The sequence below is a fragment of the Podarcis pityusensis genome (assembly GCF_964106645.2).
Source record: "Podarcis pityusensis genome assembly, chromosome: 13".
Lineage (NCBI taxonomy): Eukaryota > Metazoa > Chordata > Lepidosauria > Squamata > Lacertidae > Podarcis > Podarcis pityusensis.
The window spans coordinates 36,634,317-36,660,732 of record NC_138038.1 but is presented as its reverse complement, the minus strand read 5'-3'; the positions used below and the strand labels follow the sequence as shown (position 1 = coordinate 36,660,732).

The 26,416-nt window shown below is 44.0% G+C and overlaps 1 protein-coding gene across 1 annotated transcript in view; it reads right to left on the bottom strand.

Annotated features, from left to right (window-relative positions):
* Window positions 1–23,632, bottom strand: part of KCNJ14 (potassium inwardly rectifying channel subfamily J member 14) — a 30,252-nt gene extending 6,620 nt beyond the window's left edge. Inside the window, exon 1 of the mRNA XM_080977218.1 lies at window positions 23,379–23,632. The gene's annotated coding sequence lies outside the window, so the exon portion shown is untranslated. The remainder of the gene's footprint in view (window positions 1–23,378) is intronic.
* Between the last annotated feature and the right edge of the window lie 2,784 nt (window positions 23,633–26,416).

Sequence of the window (26,416 nt, the reverse complement as noted above, 5' to 3'; positions counted from 1 at the left end):
CAAAAATGAACCGACAACAGAAAATGACCACTGCAGCCCCATAAGCACGAACACCAAAAAGAACAACCTGAAACCAGACCATGATCTTGTCCAAATGCCTGGGAGAGTATTTTATTTGCCTGGTGTTAAAAGGCACCAGGCAAATCTCCTCGACGAGAGCATTCCACAACTGAGGGGCCACCACAGAAAAGGCCCCTTGAATTGAATTCAAAAACAATTCAATATACTGTAAGACAATCAAATGAAAAGAATTTGTCATAATTACAGTAACCAGATATCGTTCAACTGGTATCAAAGGTCAGGGAAAATGTGAGTGAACAAATGCTTTAAATAGCTGCTGGAAGCTCACGACATATCTCAATGAGGAGCTCATTCCACAGGCTAGGGGCCATTCGCCTTCAAGTTATTGTGAGATGAACTTCTCTAAAATGAGGCATAATTATTAGAGCCAACTCGCCAATTCTTACTGAATAGGAAGGTCTATTTGGCAGAAGGCATTCTTTCATCCAACTTTGCCCTAAGTTGCTCATATTTGGTTTGCTACTGCAGATATTATAAGCGCATGGCACAGTGTTCCATTATCAGTCTGGTCACGACATTTTGCTACAGCTTCCACACCAGCCTTGAGGGCAGCCCCACATAGAGTGCATTGCAGTAGACCAGACCTGAGGCTACAGATGCTTGGATCACTGTGGCTTTGCAGTCATGGTCCAGGAAGGGTTGTAACTGGTGCACCAGCCAAAGCAAGAAAAGAAGAAGCCACTGAGACCACTTGGGCATAGTTAGATCAAACCCTGTTCACCCACCCAGGTCTCCATAATACACACCAATTTAGCTACATTATCCATGATGAGACAGTGTATAACTGGGATCTTATTATGAACTGATCTGGAATTAAACACAAGCACCACCACACTGGAAGGCCCAGCAACCCAGTAACCCACCTGAGATATGGAGAACGTGTCAGAAGAGATGGCCTGAGCATGTTTCTATTCCTTTCTTGTTGATGACTTCCTCTCCACCCCACCTTCTTCCCTGGCCATAACCACAGTGATTAGGGCATCCTTGCCATTCTTCCTTCTGCCAAGCACACCCTTCATGAGTCAACATATTTCGACCAGCATACCCTACACACTTAGGGAGTTGTTCAGCAACCAACGTAAAACACCACCAGGCACACCCATCAACACCCATCCACCTTCACCCTGACCTCTCCTAACCGACTCCAAGTTCATTCACAACACATACACATATTAGGATCCCATCTACCACTTTGCCAGTGGCCACAACACACTGAGCAGGACAATGTACAGGGTTCTGTCAACACCCAAGGCCCACAAAAACAGCCCCCCTCATCTACTCATCACTTGCTCCATGATTCACAGTCTACAGAGTCACTAGCCAGGCCTGTCGTCTCAGGGGACACAGCCAAATATCCCAGTTCCTACCCAAGGCATTAGTGTAGTTCACATTCCAACCACTGTGGGCGCTCTCTACTTTCACTCAGGAGCAACTCACATAGCATTCAAGTCAACTCAAACCTACACGTACCTACCTCAAACCTACAAGTAACCACAAAAACTAAAAGGGGTGGCAGTGACAGCACCTCCACACCCCCAGCCTTATCCTCCCTTGCCCCTGAGACAAGAAGCCCATGGGATCAGAGGGTATCAATGAGGTGGCCAGTTTTTCTGAATGTTCCTTCCTTAGCAGCACAGTAGACCATTTACTAGAAAGCAGCGTCTCCTATGGGGAATGGGGCCTGGTCTTTTGAGCCACCTCTCCTTACTCCCGACGGTCTGGCTGCAGTCACCCACTTGCAACCGTATAGGATTGCATTGTAAGCAATGGATTAACTACAACTCATGTGATCGGTGGAGGCTTCTTTAGTTCAGTTATGATGACATGAGATTACAAAACAACAACCCTGTTGCTAGCTTTGCCCCTGTTTGGGGCTCACAACAAGGTGGCGGTGAAGAGAGCAGGTCACCCCCACCCAAATGTACACTTGATGCTTGTAGCAGGAATGTTGTTCTACTACAGGGGGATCATGACTGTATATGTGGAACCCGGGACTGCTTTGTCTCATGGAAGGGGAAGCTGTTGCCCTCCAGATGTTGTTCAGCCAGATGTGGCTCTCCATTATTCTTGGCTGCTGATGGGCATTGGAGTCCAACAACATTCAAAGGGCCACAGGTTCCCCACCCCTGCTTTAGATTAAGGAATCCATAGGTTTTTTTAAAAAATGGTTGATTTTCATTCTTGTAGATGCATCTTTAGAGTGTTCCTAGTGTCTAGCTCTTCCTTTGTATTTCTCTGCCGTTATATATGGATACATCCCTGCCTGTGTGGCCTTTGCTTCTCCAGCTCTATCCTTTCCTACAAAGGACTTCTATTGCACTCTTCCTTTCCACTGAGCATGGAATTACCTCACAAACAATCCACACTTTCTTCAGCCTTTGCCACAACCAACCTAGCCCTCTCCTGAAACTAAGCTTGCATATGTATTACAGAGTCAGCCCAGCGTGGCTCTAACCTGTCTCACAGAGTTGTTGTGGTAATAAAAAGATGGAGACACCAAGTGTACAGTCCTGGACTCCTCAGAGGAAACTGTAAATGTAATTAGGAGCAACTCAGCTGAAAGCATATTCCTTCTCTTTTTATCCTCGCTTTCATCTCCGTAAAGTTGCAGATTGTAGCTCCTTGAGGCAGGCGCCTGCCTTCTTCTGTTTTATAAAATGCAATGCTGGTTGATAGCGCTATGCGTACGTATACAAATAAAAATGGCCCTCTTTCACAAACCAGTCATGCTCCCCGTTTTCTTAGCACCCACATTTCCTGGCTGCCTCATTCTTTTTTCCATTTTGCCACCCTCCCTGTGTTTCCTCATGGCGCCAAGAAAACCCAGGAGTCCTGCTTCCCGTTCTTCCAATCGATTCCTGATTGCTGATAGTGATATAAATGGGTTGGGCTTGAGCAGAGATGGCCAAATTTTAATCCAGGAATGCTTAAAAAAAGTAGTCAAAGTGTCATTTATAAAGGAAAAAGGGAGATCATTTTCAATATTGCATTCCATATTGTTCCACGTTTCCTACTCACCCAAGGAAAAGCAACGTTATATGCTCTGCATTCCCCTGGGAGAACTCTGGAGACGTGAGGCACCTGTGTTATATTTGCTTTATTTACCCATATAAAAGCAGAACATAATTAAAGGCAAGGAGGCCAGGCCAAAGGTCCCCAGAGAGCAACTTGGCTAGTGCCCCAAGACTTCCCCCGCTAGTTTCGACTAGCTCCAGCTAGAAACTCTATCTGTCTCTGTCTTAAAAGCTGCCAACTGCTGTTTCTCACACATGCACCCCCCCCGGCACTTAGACATGGCCCCAGGGTGTGGTTTGAAGACATACAGAGCAGCAACCTTGCTGAACTCAGAGGGTCCAGTCACAGCCTTGATGGGAAACAAATTGGGAATCCTAAGCACGCCACCTCAAAAAATTATATAACGGGGAAAATAAGGTAGGATATTGTCATGGATCTGGGGTACCAAAGTCTGCTATTGAATGGCAGAAATTAATAAATGGTAGTACTGAGATGATATTCGGGATATGAAGGGAAAATACAAGCTGCAGAACTTGTGCCGGACAAGAAATTCCTGGGTTAGCTTATGCAAACCAGCCTGGCTGCTCTAGCTAAGTGCAAAGCCATTGAGAAATAATGGGATGCTGGGTATTGGGCCATTAAAGGCCACTGGCAATTCAAAAAGCTATCTTTCCCCCCCTGCTCAGAGGTGTGGACAGAGGCAGGAGATTTGGCAGGTTGCCAAGGTGATGGGGGGCATGATGTCACAGAAAAATGTGCCCTTTTTGAAATCTGAAGGTGTTCTGAGAACAAAAAGGAGGAAGTTGGCAACAAAGGTTCGTATAGTTAAAGCCATGGTTTTACCAGTAGTGATGTATGGAAGCAAGAGCTGGATCATAAAGAAGGCTGACTGCCGAATTGATGCTTTTGAATTATGGTGCTGGAGGAGACCCTTGAGAGTCCCATGGACTGCAAGAAGATCAAACCTCTCCATTAAGGAAATCAGCCCTGAGTGCTCACTGGAAGGACAGATAGTGAAGCTGAGGCTCCAGTACTTTGGCCACCTCATGAGAAGAGAAGACTCCCTGGAAAAGACCCTGATGTTGGGAAAGATGGAGGGCACAAGGAGAAGGGGACAACAGAGGACAAGATGGTTGGACAGTGTTCTCGAAGCTACCAGCATGAGTTTGACTAAACTGCGGGAGGCAGTGGAAGACAGGGGTGTCTGGCATGCTCTAGTCCATGGGGTCAAGAAGAGTTGGACACGACTAAACGACTAAACAACAACAAGTCAGAACCCATCTTGGCCCTGGCTGGAGGAGGCTGCACCGAGAGACCGGAAGCTATGACTGACTGCTGCTATGGGCACAAGCTTGCTGAAGCTATGAGAGGGGCAATGAGAGACATCCTTGGTGTATAATGTTCTGCATGCCCTCTGTTGAAGACTTTAGGAGTAAACATGTGTAAAATAAACCATATTTCTTAAAGACACCAGCCTCCACTGTGCCTTGATTTTCCCAACAGAAACACAACCCTGGGTGAGTGCCAGGAACCCCCTGGAATCTTGCTACTGCTTGGCAGAGATTCGAGGTGGCACACAACCTCCGTAACAATATAAATGTAAGGGGGTGGGAGAAACCCTCCCTGTCCTCAGGTGGGGAAGTGCCAGCTTCTCTAAACTCTGATGGGTGCAAAAACACAGAGAGTATCAGAAAACCACCTGCCAACTATATACCTCCGTTGGTAAAGTGCCAACCAACAAACCTGGTCTGTTATTAGGCTGTGAACACACCATGCACGTGCCATCATTGGAACGACAGAATACCCATATCACAAGGACAATTTCCAGCACCCTTAACAAACTGTAGTTCCCAGGATTCTTGGGGTAGGGTGTGGGGGCACGCAGTTTAAATTATATGATGTGCATGCAGCCTTACAGCAATCCAGCTAATGCAGGAATAGCCTGCCAGAAGGGTACAGCGATACCCTTTCAGGGTTTGAATAAATGCAAATCTGCATATTAATGCTGTATCTGAGCATATGAGCCTCATAATACATATTGAGCCTTGAGGAATACATATTGCTAGATGGCAACTGCTTTATCAGAAGGTGAGTTTATCTTGCAAAATACGCTTCTGTCAATACAGTGCCTACCACTGTTGGAACGGGGCCCCTGAAGCTGATTTTCCTGGGACCTGCCAAGGAACCAGGATTCCTGGATTCTGCTCTGTTGTGGCTCTAAGCCTTTGCTCAGCAGAGTACCCAGTCCCTGTGCTTGCAGTGACACGCGCATGGGAAGCTTATGCTTCCAAATAAAGCCGATGCTGGGCTTAGCGCTTGGATAAGTGGAATTTCATGACAAAGTCAGTACCTAATCTCAGACAAGATTTCTGGCCCAAAACACACTTCTCCCTCCCTCCCTCCGTTATTCACTGGCTGGACATAAGCAGGAACCTGCCAGAGGAAAAGGCTTCATATGCAGGGCTGCATGCATTCTTTTATTTTTTTTTGCAAGTTTGGAGAAAGTGCAGGATTTGGGAACAGAAATCAGCACTTTGAGATCTCACCTTTCATTTGGGGAAAAAAAGAGAGAAAAAGACGAATGAGTTTCAAGTGTCCCCCAAAGACAATCGTGGCCTTTTGGCCTGAAACTCAGGGAATTACTTGATGGGGCAAATTTCACCTTTTGATCTGGACACGTAAAGCTAGACCTATGTTACAAGAGGTGGTAAAAATAACTAGCAGGAACTGAAGAACCTGCCTGGTTATGTTAATGACGATAGCTGAGATATACCGCTGAAGATTAAGAGATATATGCAGCTATCTAGTGGGGCCATATTTCACTGTAGTGCTGACAAGCACTCATTTGGTTTCAGCATAATTCTAACCCTGAAATGCAAAGCTATTTTTAAGTGCTGGTGGAACACAAATTAATTCCTGAAGACCTTCAATGCACTGATTTTTTTAAAAAAAATAATAAAAAATGTTATCGAAACAGGCATGCAATTTATAGCACAATTTAGAAGGAAAGCTTCTCTTGCACAGTAGCACTGTTCAGACGCTGTCTGAATTTGTGCACAGGTGGGGAGTGGGATTGTGACAACTCATGGTCACTAGCCTTGCTTCCATCCTGTACACACACATTGTCCTCAGCAGGAAAGAGCATGCATGTGCACCAGTTGCACAGAAATATGCTCTGGGAACCTCTCAATGATCAGTATATTGCAGGAGGGAATCCAGCACATACCGGAACTTTAGATTTGTGCACGACGCGGATTAAAGGGCTCTGTCACTCAAGAGCAACAAATCCACTTGGATTTTTCGAGGTTTGGAAAGTGACGAGGATCAGCACTGAAAAGTGTGGGGGTGAACAAATGACTAGCAGGAAGACGTGTATACATATCAGGATGGATTCAGAATGAAAGCTCATTCCTGGATAATTGCCCCGCAAACAAATGAGAATGGATGCTCACATACCCTCCAACATAGAGAGGCATTTCATCTGGGGAATGTTGGAGGTAACCAGCTCCCCTCTTTCCCCTCTCCCCTGGGCTCAGCGGCCTGTGTCGTGTTGCTGATGTCATGGCAGATATTGCTGCCCTGTGAGTAGTTCCTCAACTTCCTGCCGCTCAGGCTGAGGGCACCACTGGCTGCCTCCAACTCCTGTTCCTGTTCCAAGGATTGCGTCCAAGACCCGTCCAAGAGGCAGTGCCACTGCCACCAGGACATCTGCTTCCTCCTCCTGCTCTTCCTCCTCTGCCACTGCCAGCACTTCAGTCGCCATTTTCCCCACCTCCTGCTCCTTCCTCCCTCAGGAACCCTGCTGTACTTTGCATGCTCCATGGCAGCCAGCAGCAGGGGAAATGGGATAGAAACCTGTGTCAGTCAGGGAGGGCAGAAGTGTCCAGGGCAACACGGAGGGGGAAACAGAAGTTCCTTTCTTGCCAGCCTTCCCTCCCAGTCTAGGAATGGCAGCTCTGTTGCTGCTGTTAAAGCACTGTGGAGATGAGCGGCAGGAACCTCTCAGCTGCTCTGGGGGTATTGTTGGGAACTTTCCATGAGAGCGTGAGAAGCCATGATGGCTAGTGGGTTCTGGGGATGGTCCTGGCAAAATCGGGTCAGTTGGAGGGTACGTGCTCAATAAAGACAGGATATATAATCTCACTTCTATGTAAGCTTTGTGCAAGCAATTTGGGATGAAGGCCTATTGAACAGGTTGTCTGGAGAGGTCCTCTGTCTGTGTGATCACATCTTGGATAGGCAAGGCTTATGATCACATGTTGTGCAAGACTTTGCTTCTGCTTCTGTGGGAAGGAGTAAGCTGCGTAATAATGGACTGTTCAAAGAGAAGAAGAAGAAGAAGAAGAAGAAGAAGAAGAAGAAGAAGAAGAAGAGGAGGAGGAGGAGTTTGGATTTGATATCCCGCTTTATCACTACCTGAAGGAGTCTCAAAGCGGCTAACATTCTCCTTTCCCTTCCTCCCCCGCAACAAACACTCTGTGAGGTGAGTGGGGCTGAGAGACTTCAGAGAAGTGTGACAGGCCCAAGGTCACCCAGCAGCTGCATGTGGAGGAGCGGAGACGCGAACCCGGTTCCCCAGATTACGAGTCTAGCGCTCTTAACCACTACACCACACCAAAGTAGTCACCACAAAATTATCAATCAGGCCATGTGGATTTTTTTGTTTTTGTTTTTTAAAAAATAGGCATTCCCTCTGTTGTCATGAGGAGGTGATCCAATGAAAATCCTTCTCCCTGCATGACAGTCACTTCTCATGCAGTGGTCCTGATAAAAAATAGCCTTCTCTGTACTTTGTATTTTTTTTTTTTTTAAGATTCCGTGCCATCATTAAAGTAAAATATAGCTGGTCTCATGGAGCAACATTTGGAAAGATTGCTTGTGTGCGTCGGTATCTTTACCATCAGCTAGAATGTCAGCTCCAGCTGCGGCTCAATCTACTTCTTTCCTAGGGAGACAAAAGCCTGTCATAAGGACCCCCAGGGCCCAGAAGGAATTGCCATATAAACTACCCCCACCCCCACCTGTTCCATTCCACCACCTGTAACATTCTGTAATTGGGTGGGTTTTAATGGTAAGCTGCTTTGGGTGCCAACCTTGGTTGAAAAGAGAGGTATAATAAAAAAAATTACAAACCAATGAACCAAATGCAAAAATAGAGACACACTATAGTCTTTTCATGGAGCGGAGAGGCAACTTCTTTGGAGGACAGCAGCACATCTGGGTTCTCCTGGCTTTGGGCAGTTGTTTGTGAAATGCATTCCCTGTGTCCTGTTTGGAGTGGGCCAGAGCATGCCAGGAGGAGCCATTAAAACAGGGAAAGACCTGTAGTCTTCCAGATGTTGCACCCATCTTCCCAGATGGCTGCCCATCCCAGGGGTTGGAGTCCAATAACATCTGGAAGGGTGCACAGGTATCCGAATCTTGCATGAAAAGAGAGCAGGGGATACCTATAGGCCAAGTTTGCCTTCAGTAGCACTTTCACACCAATCTCACAGGATTCACCCCAAGGCCTTAAATCAGGTCACCTTCCATTTCAGCCCCTTTGTTGCCTGATATCTTCCTCTTTCTCTTGATTCCAGTTTACTGCCCTGCTCTCAGATCTGACCAGCAGGCTGGGATTGGCTAATGTTCAGAGCCTTAGGGCAGAATAAAGGAACTCCTACATTTTTTGTTCATTGTTCGATCTGAAGGAGATAAGAAGCACATTTATTTCTGTCAGGGAGTTCTGATGGAGCCCTGAGCTGGCTACTATTTTGCCTCAGGTGTACCTACGTGCAAAACTGTGAGAGAAAAAGCTGAAGAGAGGCCCTTATCTCAGCCTCGTTGGCTGCAGATGGCAAGAGGTCTTCCCCAGATATGTTGGGTATTTGAGGCTGTCTGAGGTAATTTTTTACTGTGACCATCTAGTGTCTCTGCAAGGAGAATCTCCGTAGATCCCAGGAGATAGAGAAAGATAGATAGATAGATAGATAGATAGATAGATGATAGATAGATAGATAGATATCGTCTCATATTCTTTCATAAATGGTGGCAAATTATTGTGCCAACAAGGAAACAAATTAAGAGCACCTTAAGAATTTCTGGATTGCGGGGACTATCCATATAAGCCTTGTCATACAATTGCGTAATCTCTGAGTGTGTAGCACCATTTTGGACACACACACACACACACACACACACACACACACAAACAAACAAACATGAAAAGAGACGGCACACTGCCTTTGTAAGATATCATTATTCCTGAAATTCCTCTGGGCAAAAGAAGAATAAAAGGTCCTTCTAATGGTGTGTTGCAAAAGCCTAAGACTCAAATCTACAAAGAACTGGTTGGATCCAGCTGACCTACTCATTCTTCAAAGCATCCAAAACTTTGCCCCCTCCCCCCGCCTTCCTGCTATTCTACCATTGATGTTGTTTTATGGCTGTGGTGGAGGAGGAATGTAGTAATGATATTCCATTTACAATACCTACCACTACAGATAGATAGCAGAATTAGATTTATTTATCTTTTAAAAAAATGAAACCTAAGTTCAGCTGCCACCCGCCTGGAAAAGCTGAACTTTGCTGTGTTTTAACATATTCTGTGGACTTGCCTTATGCGCAGTATCCTTGGGAAATAGATTATTTAGTGGTGCGGAGAAGAGCCCTCTCTGGGGTGATACCAGAATTATGGAAAAGCTTTCCACATGCGGTCAAACCTTTTCTATCACATCCATTTTTGTGTGTGTATGTGTGTTCCTGGATATTTGCCTCTTAAGATTCTAAGCCATTGATTTTCTGGCGTTGCTCTCCTCCTGATTTGTGGCTTTGGCCTTGTCAATAGCAGTGGCGTAGCGTGGGGGGTGCAGGGGGGGCCGGCCGCATCAGGCGCAACATCTGGGGGTTAGGGTTAGGGGGTGCAAATCCAGGGGTTAGGGGGCGCAAATCCACGGATTAGGGGGCACAAATTACTTGCCTTGCCCCGGGTGCTGACAACCCACGCTACGCCACTGGTCGATAGAGACCTTTAAGGTCCTCTTTGCTCCTGAGATTGCTTGTACAGGCTGCATACACTTTGAGATCCAGGCAAACCGAAGCATATTTAAGTCATTGATTCCAGTTGTTGTTGGTGGGGAGATTTAAGCATAAAAGGTTCTGAGTTTGGCAGGATGAAGACCTTTTGTTTTTGTGGATGTTATTGTTTTGCTTGGGTTCTTTGAGGCAATTGAAACAGAAAGTTGAGGCAATTGAAACAGAAAACTGTTTAGGTATGCAACTGTTGCAGCAAGAGTTTTACTAGCACAGAGATGGAAACAACAAGATCCAGGACTGGCAGAAAAAAGATGGTGGAATATGCTGAGTTGGCGAAATTGACTGGGAAAATCCAAAATCAGCAGGACCAAATGTTTCTTAAAGACTGGAATAAGTTTATAGAGTGTTTGAAAGGTAATTGTAAACATTTAACAACACTGACAGGACTGATTTAAAGCTTGATAGTTTATAGAAAGCACCAATTTACAATTAACATAATTCCGTGATTATCAGAATTGAATAGAGAGTAAAGAGGGGAAATATGAAATGCAAGTAAAAAAGATACAATTTAAGGTACCGTAATCATGGGCTGGGAGGGAGGGGAGTCGAGTGCTCGCGAGAGCGGAATATAATGTGAAAAATTTGAGTATGTTATGTTTATATAAAATGGAAACTTAATAAAAATGATTTTTAAAAATGAAACGGAAAGTTTTAGAAACTAATGGCGTATATATACTTATAAGTATATAAGTTTTTATTGTAATTATTTCTATGTTTTCAACAGTTTTTATATATGTATACAGTTTTAATTCTATTAATGTTTAAATGTTTTTTAATTATTGTTTCTTCTATGTTTTTAGCAATTCTTGTTTTTATCTGTAAGCTGCCTCAAGTCCCATCAGAGGAAAAGGCAGGGTATAAACGACAGTGATAATAATATAATTCTCCCTATATTGTCCCGTTTGTTATCCAGCTGTTTTGAGTGCCACCTCTAACGGAGGTATCAATTGCAGCACTGAGAAGCCAGGCCTTTACATTAGTTGCCCCAAACTGGTAGAATAAACGGTTTCATCTTCCCCCCTCTCTATTGGCATTCTGGAGGCTGCAACCCTCCCCCATTGTCTTTCATTTGGTACTGTTTTCTTTTTAAATAATTGTGTTCCCCCCCGCCCCCAGCAATACACTCTTAAACATACAGAAATGTGGTTATCAAGGGATTTTAATAAATAAATCATAATAAATCCACACATCTCTCCGTACACATTGCTCTTGTTTTCATAAAGGGATTCCAGTTATAAAATCTGGGGACAGGGGAGGTGTTACAAACTATGGGATTTCTCCAGCTATATAATACAAGCGGATGGAATTGCATCTGTCTGCTTGGTGTGTGTGTGTGTGTGTGTCGTGTGTGTGTGTCCCCCCATCTCCTAAAGTCATGCTCCTGGTCTGATTAATTATCAGGGCCGGAAAGCCAGAGTAAAACCTTGTTGCTGGTGCCAGAAGTCAGCTGCCCTTGATCGGCTGCCCAGAGGACACCACATGCTAAACTGTTCTGGTCCCTGCCGGATTTAGGATTTGGGCAGCGGAGGAGAGTGTGGGCCCTAGACAAGACGCAAGGGAGACCATCTTAGGCACCAGGAGCCAGCACATGAATAACACAAGGCTGTTCCTCCCTCAAGGTTATTCCAAGTCCCCACTCTCTGAAAAGGACTGCATTAGCTGCTTCTTCTTCTTCTAGAAGCCATATTCTATCCAATTGCTCACTAAGAACTAATGTTAAAAGAAATACATTTTAATAAGTGAGGCCACCTGTATTTTATGTTCTGACTGCCCTGCGGAGATTCCCTACCCCTCATTGCAAAAATTCTGCTGACAAACCTGGAACAGAGTCCAAGGAAGCACTAGAAACGAAAATTCGGATCCCTGGGTTCTCCTTGGTCCCACATCGAAAACCCACACACCCTGTTCAGCTATATATCTCTGCCATCATTTAACGGAAGTTACATTTAATAATTCCATTTCTAAATGTAGTAAGTTAGACCAAGGAAGGGATTCCCGGGTTATCATAGAATTTAGTGGATTAGATTGTGAGGGGGAGGTTTACTTAATTAATACATGGATTTATTTTTTTACTTTGTGCCAGGGCAGATTAATAAACACATGTGGAATGATCCAAAGTATTCCACTGAGTTCATCGGTGCTTACTTCCTAGGAATTGCGCTTAGGGTTGCAGCCTTTAAAAGTACAGTGGTACCTCAGGTTACAGACGCTTCAGGTTACAAATGCTTCAGGTTCAGATTCCACTAACCCAGAAATAGTACCCGGGGTTAAGGACTTTGCTTCAGGATGAGAACAGAAATCGTGCTCCGGCGGCGCAGCGGCAGCGGGAGGCCCCATTAGCTAAAGTGGTTCCTCAGGTTAAGAACAGTTTCAGGTTAAGAACGGACCTCCGGAACAAATTAAGTTCTTAACCTGAGGTACCACTGTACCACAACTTTAAAAGAGCATTGCTCTGATTTAAGAGTGGTTTCTGCATTCAGATATACGTATCACTTTATTCCTCTCAGTAAAGTTTGTTAAGAGGCTCTGAGCTATTCCACAGCAGGGCTGGGCTGACTTCAGGCTTCACAAGGTTGCTTTGCTTTTTGTTTTTTGTTACTAGAACCACAAGATCTACCCAAGGGAACCAGGTGCAAAAGACATACAGTTAGAACAAAACAACTGGGTGCTTCCCTGAGCACATTCTGAACATAGGGACTTGTTTTTAGTACTGGGACCCAGCTCGCAGTCCTTTCACACAGAAACCCACTCCTTGTTAGCATTCTTCATTTCAACAGCCTAATTTTGATGGGAACTGTTGTTTCATTGCTGGTATTTTGGGGAGAAAAAACAAACGGTCAAAACCCCTTCCCGATCTACTGCAACTGATCAAGAGATGTACTAGTAGATCCTTATCTACCTTCTGCCTACCTCTTATAGCAGCACGAAAGCGCACCTGTAGCATTTGATCTGCAATTCCGATCACGACATGCAAATTATTGCTTTAGGTCGCAGCGATCAAATGGAACATAGCAGACCTAATACCTTCCTACTTGATTTAAATCCTACTAGGATTTAAAGAAATCCTACTTGAATGAATGCTCTTAGATTGACTGATAACGATTGACTCAGTATGAGGCTAGAGTGTTGGATTGTGACCGGAAAGACCCCAGACTCAAACCCTTGCCCAGCTATGAATTCTCCCTCAGCACAGCATACATCGCAGGGAAGTCGTGAGGATTATAGCGGGGGACAGACTCTAGGGTCTAACCTGAACCTTTGGGAGCACTGGCAGGATACAAATGAGGTAAACAAAGTAAGCAAGGCGGGCTGCAATCTTATACCTGGGAGTAAGCGCCATTGAAGGGGGCCGCGGGTGGCGCTGTGGTCTAAACCACAGAACCTTGGACTTGCCGATCAGAAGGTCGGCAGTTCGAATCCCCATGATGGGGTGAGCTCCCGTTGCTCGGTCCCTGCTCCTGCCAACCTAGCAGTTTGAAAGCACGTCAAAGTGCAAGTAGATAAATAGGTACCGCTCTGGCGGGAAGGTAAACAGCATTTCCGTGCGCTGCTCTGGTTCGCCAGAAGCTGCTTAGTCATGCTGGCCACATGACCCGGAAGCTGTCTGCGGACAAACGCCGGCTCCTTTGGCCTATAGAGCGAGATGAGCATGCAACCCCAGAGCCGTCCATGACTGGACCTAACAGTCAGGGGTACCTTTGCCTTTACCTTTAAGCACCATTGAACTCATGTTTTCCAGTGGAATCAGCTCATGCACTCAACTACAAATCTGTACCATAAGCCATTGCAGAAGGGTGATATGCACGCCAGTGTGAAATGACAGAAATTAAAGACTTGACTGGCACGGGGGACCTGCGACTTAATCAGGAACGTGTCCTTAAGAGGTAAAATTTTAATGTTATATTATATTAAGATTAAAGATTGGGATTAAAAAAGTGGAAAAGAAATTGCTGGACAAACAATTTGGACTGGAATACAATAATAATAATAATAATAAATTTTATTTATATCCCGCCCTCCCCAGCCAAAGCCAGGCTCAGGGCGGCTAACAACAAACAAATAATCAAACAATCAAATAATCCAACATTCTAAAACATTTCATTATAAAAATTAATTAAAATCAAATTAATGGCAACCGTTAAGCAAAGTTCTGTGCAGGTTGCCAGAGGAGGGAGTCAGGCTGGGCCCTGACCAAAGGCCTGGTGGAACAACTCTGTCTTGCAGGCCTTGCGGAAAGATGTCAGGTCCCGCAGGGCCCTAGTCTCTTGTGACAGAGCGTTCCACCAGATTGGAGCTGCAGCCGAGAAAGCCCTGGCTCTAGTTGAAAAGAGCCAGAGGGAGGTATGAGGAAGTCCAGAAAATAAGTAAATTCAAAAACGGAAATGAAAAGGTGATATTGTTTTTAATTGCTCTCTTTTTTCCGCTTTTTGTTTTTTGTGTTTCTCTTCTTTTTTAGGATTATGTATTGTGTATTTGTGTATTTCTTTTTTATGTTTTTCTGTTTAACTTTTTATGGAAACCTTAATAAAAATCACTTAAAAAAAAAAAATCAGGAACGTGTCGTCTGACCCTGTTAAAAAAGTGACACAAGCAAGCCGCAGAATGGCGTGTTGTACTGAGATAATGGTTTGTTTGTTTCACAAGCTTGCATGAGGCAACAAGTCATATTATGATCTGGTTGCGCTGCTGTGGCAGCCACAAGAATAAGGGGAAGCAACACAGGAGTGGGAGGCACATTCTCAACTCAGCCAAACTTTAAAAGAAACGATGGTTTAGCATGATGTGCAAACCAGCTTGCCATCTTCTTTTCCTTGAAGCTATTCAAGGCAGCACAACAGTACTTGAATCCAAAGGATCTTTTGTGTGTGTGCGTGCGCGCACGTGGTAGCACACATAATTTTACAATTTCAATGTAAGTATGGGGTTTAGTCCCTACCACAAATCCTCACCCAAATTAATACCGATTAAGCTCACTTCCCCATGTAGACAAACCCTGAGTTGAACTTTAAAGCCACTTTTTAATCTGTAATTAATCCAGGGGAGCGGAAAGCAAACACACAACCCTGTTTTGCTGAAAGTTTTAAGTTGCCTCTGGATACATTATTAATGCTTTGGGAAGCCGCTCATTTCAAGGTCAGAATAGGATGAAGGAACCATCTTCCGGCAACTAGAAAAAGATTTGGGCTGTGGTGGCTTCTCCTGTATAGGGGAAACCTAAAAGGGAGCCAATTTCACACTCCCATGCAGGATCGGGACCCCTACTCTGCAATTAATCACAGAGCTTCTTTAGAAAAAAATACTGAGGACTAGAAAAGGAAAATCACTATGGACTACACCCATATTTGGGAGTAGGAGAAAGGGCTTCAATTTAGAGGGCATGGGTTCTGGATTGAAGGGGGAGATTTAGACCAGAGTGCATGGCTGCCAGATCAGAAGGAGGGTTTCTAGGACAGAGGGCAAGGTTTCTGGATTAGGAGGCAGAGCTTTAAACTAGAGGGCCCAGTTTACAGATTAGACAAGCGTCTTCAAGCCAGAGGTTATGGCACCCACATTAGGAGGCAGGCCTTTAAACTGGAGGCAGGGCCGTCCTACCCATAGACGCTAAGCGTGCGGGGCGCCCGGGCGCCAGGCTCTCAGGGGTGCCAGGCCGAGAGCCTGGGGCCTGAGACTTGAGTCCAGGGAAGAGCCCGCCCATCGGTCAGAGTGCCACAGCGGGCTCTTCTGCTGCAGGCAGCTCTGCACCGCAAGTTCAGGGGCGAGCGAGCCAGCGAGACACTGAGGCGGCTGGACGGCTCTGCCCTCCTGCATGCCTGGGACTGGGCAACCTGGGGGGGGGGGTCAGCGCCACATATGCTTAAGAGACAGCCCTGACTGGAGGCAGTTGCTTGCAGATGAGGTGGCAGGGCTTCTTGACATATTTGACACCCAACACCTCTCTTTTTCAGAATCAAATCACTACTTTTGAGACAGGGGTGCTAACTGGAATAAAACATTGGGGGGGCACAGGGAAGCCCCGCTCCACATACTAAATCACATGGCACGGCACCTCCCCCCCCCACTTTGAATGGCAATGTGAATCAACTTTGGCGGGGCCTGGCCCCCTCAAATATTTTCTTGGGGAGCCGAAGACACTTCAGCCCCTAGGAGTTGGCTCCTATGCTTTGAGATATGGTCCTTGGGTGGTTTAATAAAGTGAATAAAAAGCTGGTGGTAGCTGTTTTGACAGAGTGGCTTGGGAGACGACACATGTCTTCTTATATTGTAGTGCGCAACATACGCATATTTCATATGTCCCACTACTGGGTCCAATCAAACTGTCATGCTATACAAATCTGCAAAACCAGCGAACAGACAGGGATGATAGCAAAATAAATGAACATAACCACTTGCAACAACACCTTACCATATTTAACCATGTGAAGGACTGGTTTTCATTCTCAAGCCAAAGATGTGGAGGGAGTTTCTTAGGTGAGTATACCACTAGGGAACTAAAGAATCCACATATAACAAATACTTTGAAGACACACCTACTCCTTCTGTTTTCCAAAGCACATACATTTTCTTAATGGGGAAAAAAACCTTGATTGGCCTTGAGGGTGTTGGGTGGCCCTTGAGCCTGCCCTTTGCCTCACACACCATCTGAGAGGCCCATCAAGTGTTCAGCCTCATGCTGAATTACTGATATCCACGGAGCTGCCAGTCAGCTAAGAGTTTCTCATGCGCTGTGATTGTCAGTCACTAGTCACAGCAAGGAAACCAGAAGCTCTCTGCTTCTGGCAAAGGAGCTGCTCAGAACCGAACTTGTTCTCTCCCCCCACCACTTACCCTCCAAAATTTTACAGGTGAGAATAAGGACACACTTGTAACACCCTGATTCTTAATTACCCTCTGCTTCTCTGCATTCTCTCCCTTGCCCAGTTACACTTTGCTGAAGCAAGAGGGTGATTGTCCTTCTGGTTAAAGATATGCTAGGAAAACACACAACTGATTTGCAGTGTGTTACCAGCAGTTCAGCAGCAGTGTGTGAAATGTCACTGTGCAGTCCTTAGGTTTTCTTGCACGTGTATTCCTAAGAGCAAGATGCATCCACCCAGTGCTTTTTTTCTGGGGGTACGCATACCCCTAAACGTTTTGTGAATCTTTGTACTTTTGTCCATTTACTGTATTTATTTCCCCCCCGATTTGATCTATAAAATGGTGATTTACTTGAGTCAAAATGAGAGTACCCCTAAACATATTTTTTTTTGGGGGGGGAGCACTGCATCCACCCATCACTCAAAGGTTTCACTTCTAGAGATGACGAGGAAAGAGCTGAAACTCGAAGAGTAACTGACCTTACACTCCACACCAAGGGCATTCTTACAAAGTATCCTCAAAGAAAAAAGCAAGCACAGTGACCTACAAGGGACCAGAATACTGTGACAGTACCTGGTAAACAAGAACATATGAAGTGCCTGCTTGTTCTTCTCCATCTAATTTAAAAGGTGCAACTCTAGGAATGTAGTACTCGGCACGTGGCTTGCTTATTTTCCTTAAGCTACAACACACACAATGTAACAGGCAACGCAACATATATCTCACAAAGTGTCATTCCATAGACCAACACATCATGCAAAAAGAACATATCAAGAGAAATTAAAGTCCAATATTGGCATTAACCACAATATGGTATTCTAACGTTCCTTGTATGTAGATATAAACTGAATTTATTTTGTTCCATGTTTCCGTCGTACAAGAATATGAGTATGCACGGCTGACGAAGCCCAGTTGGGCGAAACAAGGTATTATCCCGGAATCCTTGTTGTGCCATACCTTCAAGTTTTCCATCTGATCCGATATCTACATACAAGGAACGTTAGAATCCTCAAAGCAGCGATACGTGGAACGTCATAAGATAAGCATACCATATTGTGGTTATTGCCAATATTCCAATTTAGGAACCGAATGGACTTTATCTCCTGACCATCCATTGGACTGTAATTTCTCTTGCTATGTTCTGTTTGCATGATGTGTTGGTCTACGGAATGACACTTTGTGAGATATTATATGATGAATTGTGTTTGAAATAGAAGTTACATAGTCAAAAACAGCCTGCTATGTTGTGTGTGTTGTTACCAGGATTGTATTTACGTAACCTAAGGTTTAGCAGTATTTCCCTTAAGCTACATCAAACTCTCATACCTGCAAGCAACTGGATGTGTTGTGCCCAATTTATTTGCCTATTCTCTGTCTGTGATCCCTTGCAACCTTGAGCCTGAGGATTTTAAGAGCCAGAGAGGTGATAACTGAGCAGGGATGCCCATTTTTCTTTCATACAGGCTTCGCCAAATCAAACTAGATTACAGTCAGGGCTATCGCTGCTTGATCAATTAACATTATATTTGTATAAATCTATACAAGTAAAAATAATCCTTCTGGTACAGAAAGGATACTTGCTTTGATTTTCGATTGTATTGCATGGTCTATAGATTGTGTAAAAGGCATCTTCTTAGATTCTCAAAGATTAGAAGATGCGATCCGCAAGTGGGTGGGGATTCTTCTTTTACGATAGTGTTTGGCATCTATAATTTCGATAACGACTTGGTTTTAAAATAGTACATACTTTTAAATCTGCAGCCTGATGAATCGGGCATCTTTTTAGTCAATTTAAAGTGTAACTTCATTAACCCATTACATGTTGCGAATACTAATGATTACTACCTTTCAGGGCAGCAGGGTCAGGAGCTGTAGAAACTGGATCTACGCCTGCATGTGTTTTATTTTAAGGACTTGTGCCCTGCACCATTTTCAAACGAAACGTACCGCAGCCAATGAATCAAACGCAATCCGCGACAAGACCCACAGATACGAAACTATAAATGCACTTCAAGTAACGAACATTTTAAAAAATCCTTAGCTAACAAATCAAAACGTCATGACAATATTTAAAATGTACGGCACAGTCCCTGCTCCTAACATAAAACCAGAGCACCACTTTAATGAACTGATGACAAGCTGTATTTTTCTGTTTCTGATGTTTTCAGCAACAACATTACTTTGTTGGGTCTTATGGGTTTGAAAGCTATCTCAGCTGGTAAGGTATCGTTTTGTTAAGTCAGTCAATAAAATGTTGCTCCACGGTGCCCTGAGGTAAGTCCAACCGCTCTTGCATAGACACAGGTAATGTGAGCTGGACAATAACGTATACAGTTAAAAGGAATTTCCAGGATTGTGGCAGCAATTTGCAAATTTCTGGCTGTAGAATCCACTATTGGTCAATGGTCACTGGTGATTTTTTATTTTATTTTTACAATATTATGTTTTTAAATGTTTAAAAATCTTCTGGAAAGTGCAGACTGAAGAATAAATATATAACAATGCCAATGCATTTATGGAACTGCTTCAGTTCAAAACTTGCCTCATGACTTGCCTCATTACAGATGGGTTGGGTACAGGGCTGGATTTAGGTTTGATGAGGCCCTAAGTTACTGAAGGTAATGGGGCCCTTTATATGTCCAGCTGTCCATTGTCAACAACAAATTGCTGTGTTTTTTGTGTTGAATATATGCTATAAGGTAATTTATGGACCCATTACTTACATCATAGGAGCCTACACAACACAAATCACTGTTGCTATATGTAGGTTTTATTTTATTAGTTTTTTTATCATATTTTGGAAATGTACATCCAGTTTCTTTTCCTTTAATTTTTTTGGGGGCCCCCAAGAGAGTGGGGCCCTAAGCTATAGCTTGTTCAGCTTATATGTAAATCCGGCACTGGTGGGGTATAACAACAAAAACAACTTTCTCAACCTTCACACCATTTGTGCATGTTAATTTATCTGCATGAGTGACCACAGCACTACAAGACATAATTTCTCTTAAGGAGAGGGACAACACTGTACTCCCTTTAAGAACGAAAAAGGTTGCAACTAACCGAAAAGGTGGAGAACTTCACGCCTTTTAAAAATTACATGAAGGAACCCAGCAATGATTGTTATTTTTAGGTCCCGTGCTATTTATTGGTCTGTTCTGAGTTATATTTATTTAACACTCGATTGGAAATAATAAATGATATAATTATATTTGTATCTTTTGCAAGCTTCACTTTTTTTTTATTAAAACCAGTGATCAGTACAAATAAATGTATACAATGTATTATTGCAATTTTATCACACCCTTCCTCTAAGGAGCTTGGGGTGGCATATATGGCTTTCCTGATGAGAATATAAGATGAGCCAAGGATTGCTCTGGTCCAGCACTTGGTTTCTCACAGTAACCAATCAGATGTTTCTAGGAAGGCCACAAGCAGGATATACTTCCAATAGACCCTCCCCCTGAAGTTGTCACCCAGAAATTGGTATTCTTTGAACCTTGAGTTTCCACACATCTGTCATGATCCTCACTTTATGATCGTAGTAACCCTGTGAGAGGTATGTTGAGCAATTGTCCCAGTGATCACTCCTTTTTATTTGAAAGGGGATTAAAACAGGTCACTCTGGTCCTAGTCCAATACACCTAACAACGACACCACACTGGTATTGGGGTTTTGTAGGTCTACTGTCTGTGACTACTTCCGTGTAGACAAAATATATATTGGGTGACGCAGATCATAAGAACCAGATGGTTGGAAGCAGACACTAACCTCTTGAATTCCGCTGAATAATCTACCCATTGGCCTCCAACTGTGAAGTCTGACTTCTGCTGAAACACCAAGAAGTCTTGTGGATTGCCATACTGTCCAAATTTTTCACGTCAGAAACTGGGACATCTTCTGGGATGGGCTCCCGGGTGAGTCACTTGACCCATGCTGCGATGTCACCCCCCAAAATATGCTTTTGGGAGGGGGGGTGGTTTAAGATCGCGGCATGCGAGCTTGCAAGATCGCAGCACCCAAAATGGTTGCCGTGATTTCGTGCAAAAATAAAATAAAATTGGGATGCCCTGTTTCTTCCAGGACACTTAGTGGGTATGGATTCCAAATGAATCAATTGATTACCGGGAAGGCAGGCAGACCCAAAACATTTTGCTGCCTGTGGTGAAGTACAAGATGGTGGTTCACATTCCATACACAGAAGCCAGCTGGATTAGCTCTTGAATCTTACTTCAACACTGGTAACAGGAGAGCACACCTGAGGGCAGCAAGCTCATCTAGAGGATGTAGGCGTGCACAGTTCTAACCACCAATACCTTGCTGCTGCTTTCCAGCATCTGCTACCTGAAGCAGCTGCTTCACTCTGCCTAATGGTAGGGCTGGGCCTGAGGGAAGCAATGCAGTCCCCAAACCTATCCTCAGAGGGTCTGGGATGGAGGCCTATTTTATAAACTTTAGGCTGAGCAATCATAGGCTCAAATGTTCCTCCTTCTGTGGCATTCCTTGGAGAACATCATTGGGAGCACTAAAATGTCGCTCAATGCAGGGCAATCCAATCTCTTAACCAAGGGAATTAATATCTACCTTCCAGCACTTCATAGACCCAACCTTCACAACCAAACCAAAGTGTGCAAGAAAAGAAAACAAAACAGCTTGAGCAGGCGTTTAGCATGCAAATAAATTCAGAGGACTAAACAAGTAAACCAAACCACTTGGAAATGGATGGTTAAAAACACACACCCTCTAACGCTCTAGGAGCTCCATCCCATTTGATTTTGGGAAATAAATTCCCCTTGACTTCTGATATGACAACCAAATCTACCACAGGAGCTAAATTCCTCCACCCCACGTCTTCCTTCCATAGCTGGGTTGCAGACCCAATATCGTATGGATTCACCAGCCACTGTTGACCTGAAGCAGTGACAAATCCAATTAAAATTGAAGTCCACCATCTAGAAGCCACATAGCAGCCACATAACATTTTACCTCTATTAGCCCGACAGGGAAGTGGCTGTCCTGTCCCTAGCCTCTAGTCACAGGAATAAATCCAGCATGATTCCCCCTCACATTTAACCCTTTACTCTGTACTCATAGACAGAGGTCAGCATCAAGGTCATTGATCTGGGTCTGCATAAGGTCGAGATAAGGTCAGGGTATAAATGCTGACGCCCAGTGGTGTCCTTTTAAACTTTTGCAATTGTCTGTTACCCCACTCAGATAACATCATAAATATGTTTTACAACTGGAGCGCCAGAATCATTTCAATATAAAAACAGATTTTTTTTTTTTAAAAGAAAACATACTAACAGGCAACTAAATAAGCATTCAGTTCACAGAAGAAAAACAGACGCCAGTGTCATAGTGAGAACATTTCATAGCTGGGGTATCACAACAGAAAAGGCCCTTTCTATGAACATCACCTCAGAAATTGCGGGAATTTGGTCACGAGTGTCTGTGGATGGTCTTAATAGTCAGACAGGTTCCTAAAGAAGGCAGTGTTTTGGCTACCAAGGCTAAGCTGGTGAGGACTTTAAAGGGAAGAAGCAAGACCTTGCACTGGGCTCAGAAACAGACCAGTCGCCCGACTGGCAAGAAGTCTGGCAAAATGTCATCCATTTGTTTGCCAGATTTTGTGCTGATTGAAATTCCTAAGCAGTCTAGTCTGTAAGACCATCTCCAAAAAGGCATTTCAATAGTCCTTTTTAATAAGATTCTGTATCTCTCTCATTCGTCAACAGAAGAGACAAGTATTCCCATTTCACAGAGCAAAGTGCTGAGCTGGCAGGTTGTCAGCTGACCTGACTGAGTAGGTATTTGCAGTCTAGATTTGACTGCAGCACATTGTCTTTTAAGCAGCACTGTCTACGTATAGCTGTTGGCCACCTTGCCTGCCTTCTCTTTGTACCATATCTGTCAATCTGTATCCAGACACTGATCCATCCCTCCAAGCCACTCATCTCTAAACTTCATATCCCCATTCTGCCTCCTTCTTTCCCTCATGCATCTCTCTAGTCTCCCGTGTTCTCTGTCTTCCAGGCTTGAAACCAGAACATTATACTGATACCAGAAGTATAGTAGCAAATCTGAGGTGGTTGTTTTTCCTGCTTGTACATATCGTTTTACTCCCTTTCTGTTCCTTCTATCCACTTTCATTGCTGCTGTCTCTCCATTTCTCTCACATTCTAGTGACAAACTGTTTTATAACTTGTTTCCTTCTGAAGGTGACTGGGTAACTGTTGGGTCTATTAGGGCAAATACCAAGAGACGACTGACTGCAACCTTCTGCAAACCCTTTTGCAATCACCCATTGCCTTTGAGTTCCCACCCTGGGCATCTGTTGCAAAGAAACCACTTACCCCATTACATTTGGACATCCCTGCATCTTTCCTCAGAAGTGTTTAGTTTGTTCCAGGTCACTCTTTCTCTTCTTCAGTAATGCTGTATCTTTTCTCTCCCTCCTCCTCCTCTCTCGTCACCTCTTTTCTCTTCCTTAATTCTCGTCTCCTGGCCGTCAAGGATACCTCTCACTCACTTTTACTCTCCTCTGTTCCCTCAGACCAACTGTTGGGAACATAGATCCCAGCTAATCCCTAGAGCATCTGTAATTTGCCTTGAGTTGAAAAGGAGGCAAGCACAAGCCCCTCCCCCTGGCCCTTTGGGATTGGCTGCTTTTGGGTGTCTCTCCCCAGCTGTTTATGGACAGCTGGATAGAGAGAGAGCCAGAATGGGGATGGGGAGGAACTGAAAAACGAGGAGGGATAGGGTCCAGGTCTGCCTTTCAACTTCTTATGCCTTTATATTTTCCTTCCTCTTGTATTTATCAGTTCATTCATTTTATTTTATTTTCATTCTCTTTTTGTTAAGCTCCCTCCAACCACTCTATTTTCTCTCTCTACACTCAGCGATAAAGTGCCGAGGCCTGCAAATCAATGCATGGAAAATGCTCCCAGGGGATCAGAAACGTCCTGGTGGAAACCATTAATGGTTTAAGCTTTGGACAGTCAGGACTCATAAACGGCAGAACCTGCCTTCCTTTTCCATATTTACCCTACCTAGACGGACACCCATACCCACACACCCACACACACCGAGGCATAATTTTTTTTTAATGCATCCTTCGTGGTTTCTCTCATTTTCACAATTTACTGTCAGATACCATAATTTGCCAAGTTATGTTAGAAAATATCTGAAGCAAACATGATGTTTGGAGTTCTGACATTTTCTGGTAATTTTGAAAAGCCTATATCCAATTTCAGCAACTCACAGAAATTGCATCATTTTCTTAAGATACGGCCACTTAACAAAGAAAGCCTGAAAATGTCTACGATTGTGAAAGGGGATAGGCAGAATTCAGCTTCATTTGAGCACCTAGCAACTTGCCTTGGAAAATGTTGGCAGTTACCAATAAACAATAAAAATGTGGATGAAAATTGACTATCAGTCAAAAGTCACCTTTGTTTCCTGAACTTTGCTGTCAAATGTCAGCGATTTCTCACGGGTTTTCTAAAATGTTAAAGAAATATTGTATATTAAGATGGTTGGCATCTCTCTGTCTTGGGAGACAATGGAAGCGTGGGCTTTCAGGGGTCAAGTCAAGCCATTGGAGATTTACAGTGATTGCTGTGACTGTAGAGATCAATACAGCTGGGGCAGATGAAGGCGTCCGATTGTGCTGAGGCAGGTATACCATAGCTTTTCTTCTTTCTGTGTATTAATAACATTCACAGAGCTTTGGCATTTACTGTAGCTAAGGGTAAGCTGAAATAACTTGCCGTTCTTTTGTATATTTGTTCAGCAGGGCAAAAAACTTTTTAAAATATTTTTTCTGACATTTTTTGAAGCACTGTTCAGAAGAACTGACTTAGTCCTCAGTGGTGTCTTTCAGTTGCCCTCAGTGATTTCATCACACAGCCAAATCTGATTGGTTGTGTAGCATCACACAACCAATTTAATATGCGATGCCAAATCGAGTGGAATTACCTGTGTGACTAATCCAGGAAGAAGATTCAGTGGGGGCGGTGGAGATAAGCAGTAGTAGCACTGTAAACAGTGGTACCTTACAAAATAAATAAATGAGCGACTTTTAAGTTTTACAGGAGATATTTCTGCGCCCACCAAAATGGTAAATTTTGTCTTGAAAGCAGAAGATCTTCGTTGCAACACTGATTATTACAACACTGACTATTATAACACTGATATTCCACTCATACACAATAGCTTGTTTAAAAGGCATTAGGGCTATTTTTATTTTACACAGGACAATAAAAAAGGCCTTTGAACCTTTCTCGCTCTGCTTTTGAGTGTTATTTGTTAATGCAGGACAGGCTGTGCAGGAAGAGAAAGCAAATGTCAAGCATTTTTAAAGTCTTACACGATAGACCTATTTAATCACAAATCGATGTAAGTCTCCCACTTGTGCAACCTGCCCCCCCCCAATGAATTATGTAGCACAGCTATATTTCAGTGCGGGAACAGTGCTTTCTTTACATCAAACCCCTTTCTCAACAAAAGGTTGCATTCTTAAAGCAGCAGCACACTTAATGCAGGGGCTATATCTGGGCTCTTGCACTTTTCCTTGCGTAAGGAGCCACTTACCTAGCAAAATGAATGGGGATATTGAGAGTTCACCTCTATATCGAAAAGTAAATTGCCTTTTAAGAGCAGTAGTCTCATTTCTAGGCCAACATCTCCACCTTGTGGAGAGTTTGGAGGCTTGCATCAGCTTACTGTAGTTACCATTTCTGCAAGGATGAGTTGGGAATTCTATTTCTGAGCACCCAGCCTTCAAATCTCTATCTAACTTTATGGGACCACTTTGACCCCTGTCTAACTTTATGGAACACCACAGCCACTTTGACCTGCCTGCCGTGGAACAGATGCAAAATGTGTGATATTTTAATAAGTGTTCCAGGAGGATACAGATTTGGTCCACTGCAGGGAGTGGGCCAGATTTGGGGTAATCCACACTTCCTCTTGTCCCACAGTCCACTTTCTCCTCCTCCTCTGAAGTGAATTTGAGTATACTGTGGAATTCCTAAAGGCCCATAAGAACGCAGAGCAATATTGTACATCCCTGGCATGGGGATGGTTTCCTTTGTATGTGAAGCAATACCTAACCACCCAAGATCTTTTCCGCTGATTGAGAGCCTCTGAGAGCCTCTGACTTCTTGGGCCCACTGGAGATGATGTTATCATCCATTTCCTGTAGCTTCAGATGCAACTGTGGGCCCACAGAAAACATCAACATCTTGAGGGTTGAGGACGGAGGAGGTGAAATGAGATCTTATGGACGCTAATAGCGATCTGCTACAATGCTTGCATTCTTCGTCCTCTTCTATTGGTGAGAATCAGAAAGGCCAAAACAGTTGGTTCAAGGGAGTTAGAAACAAGGGAA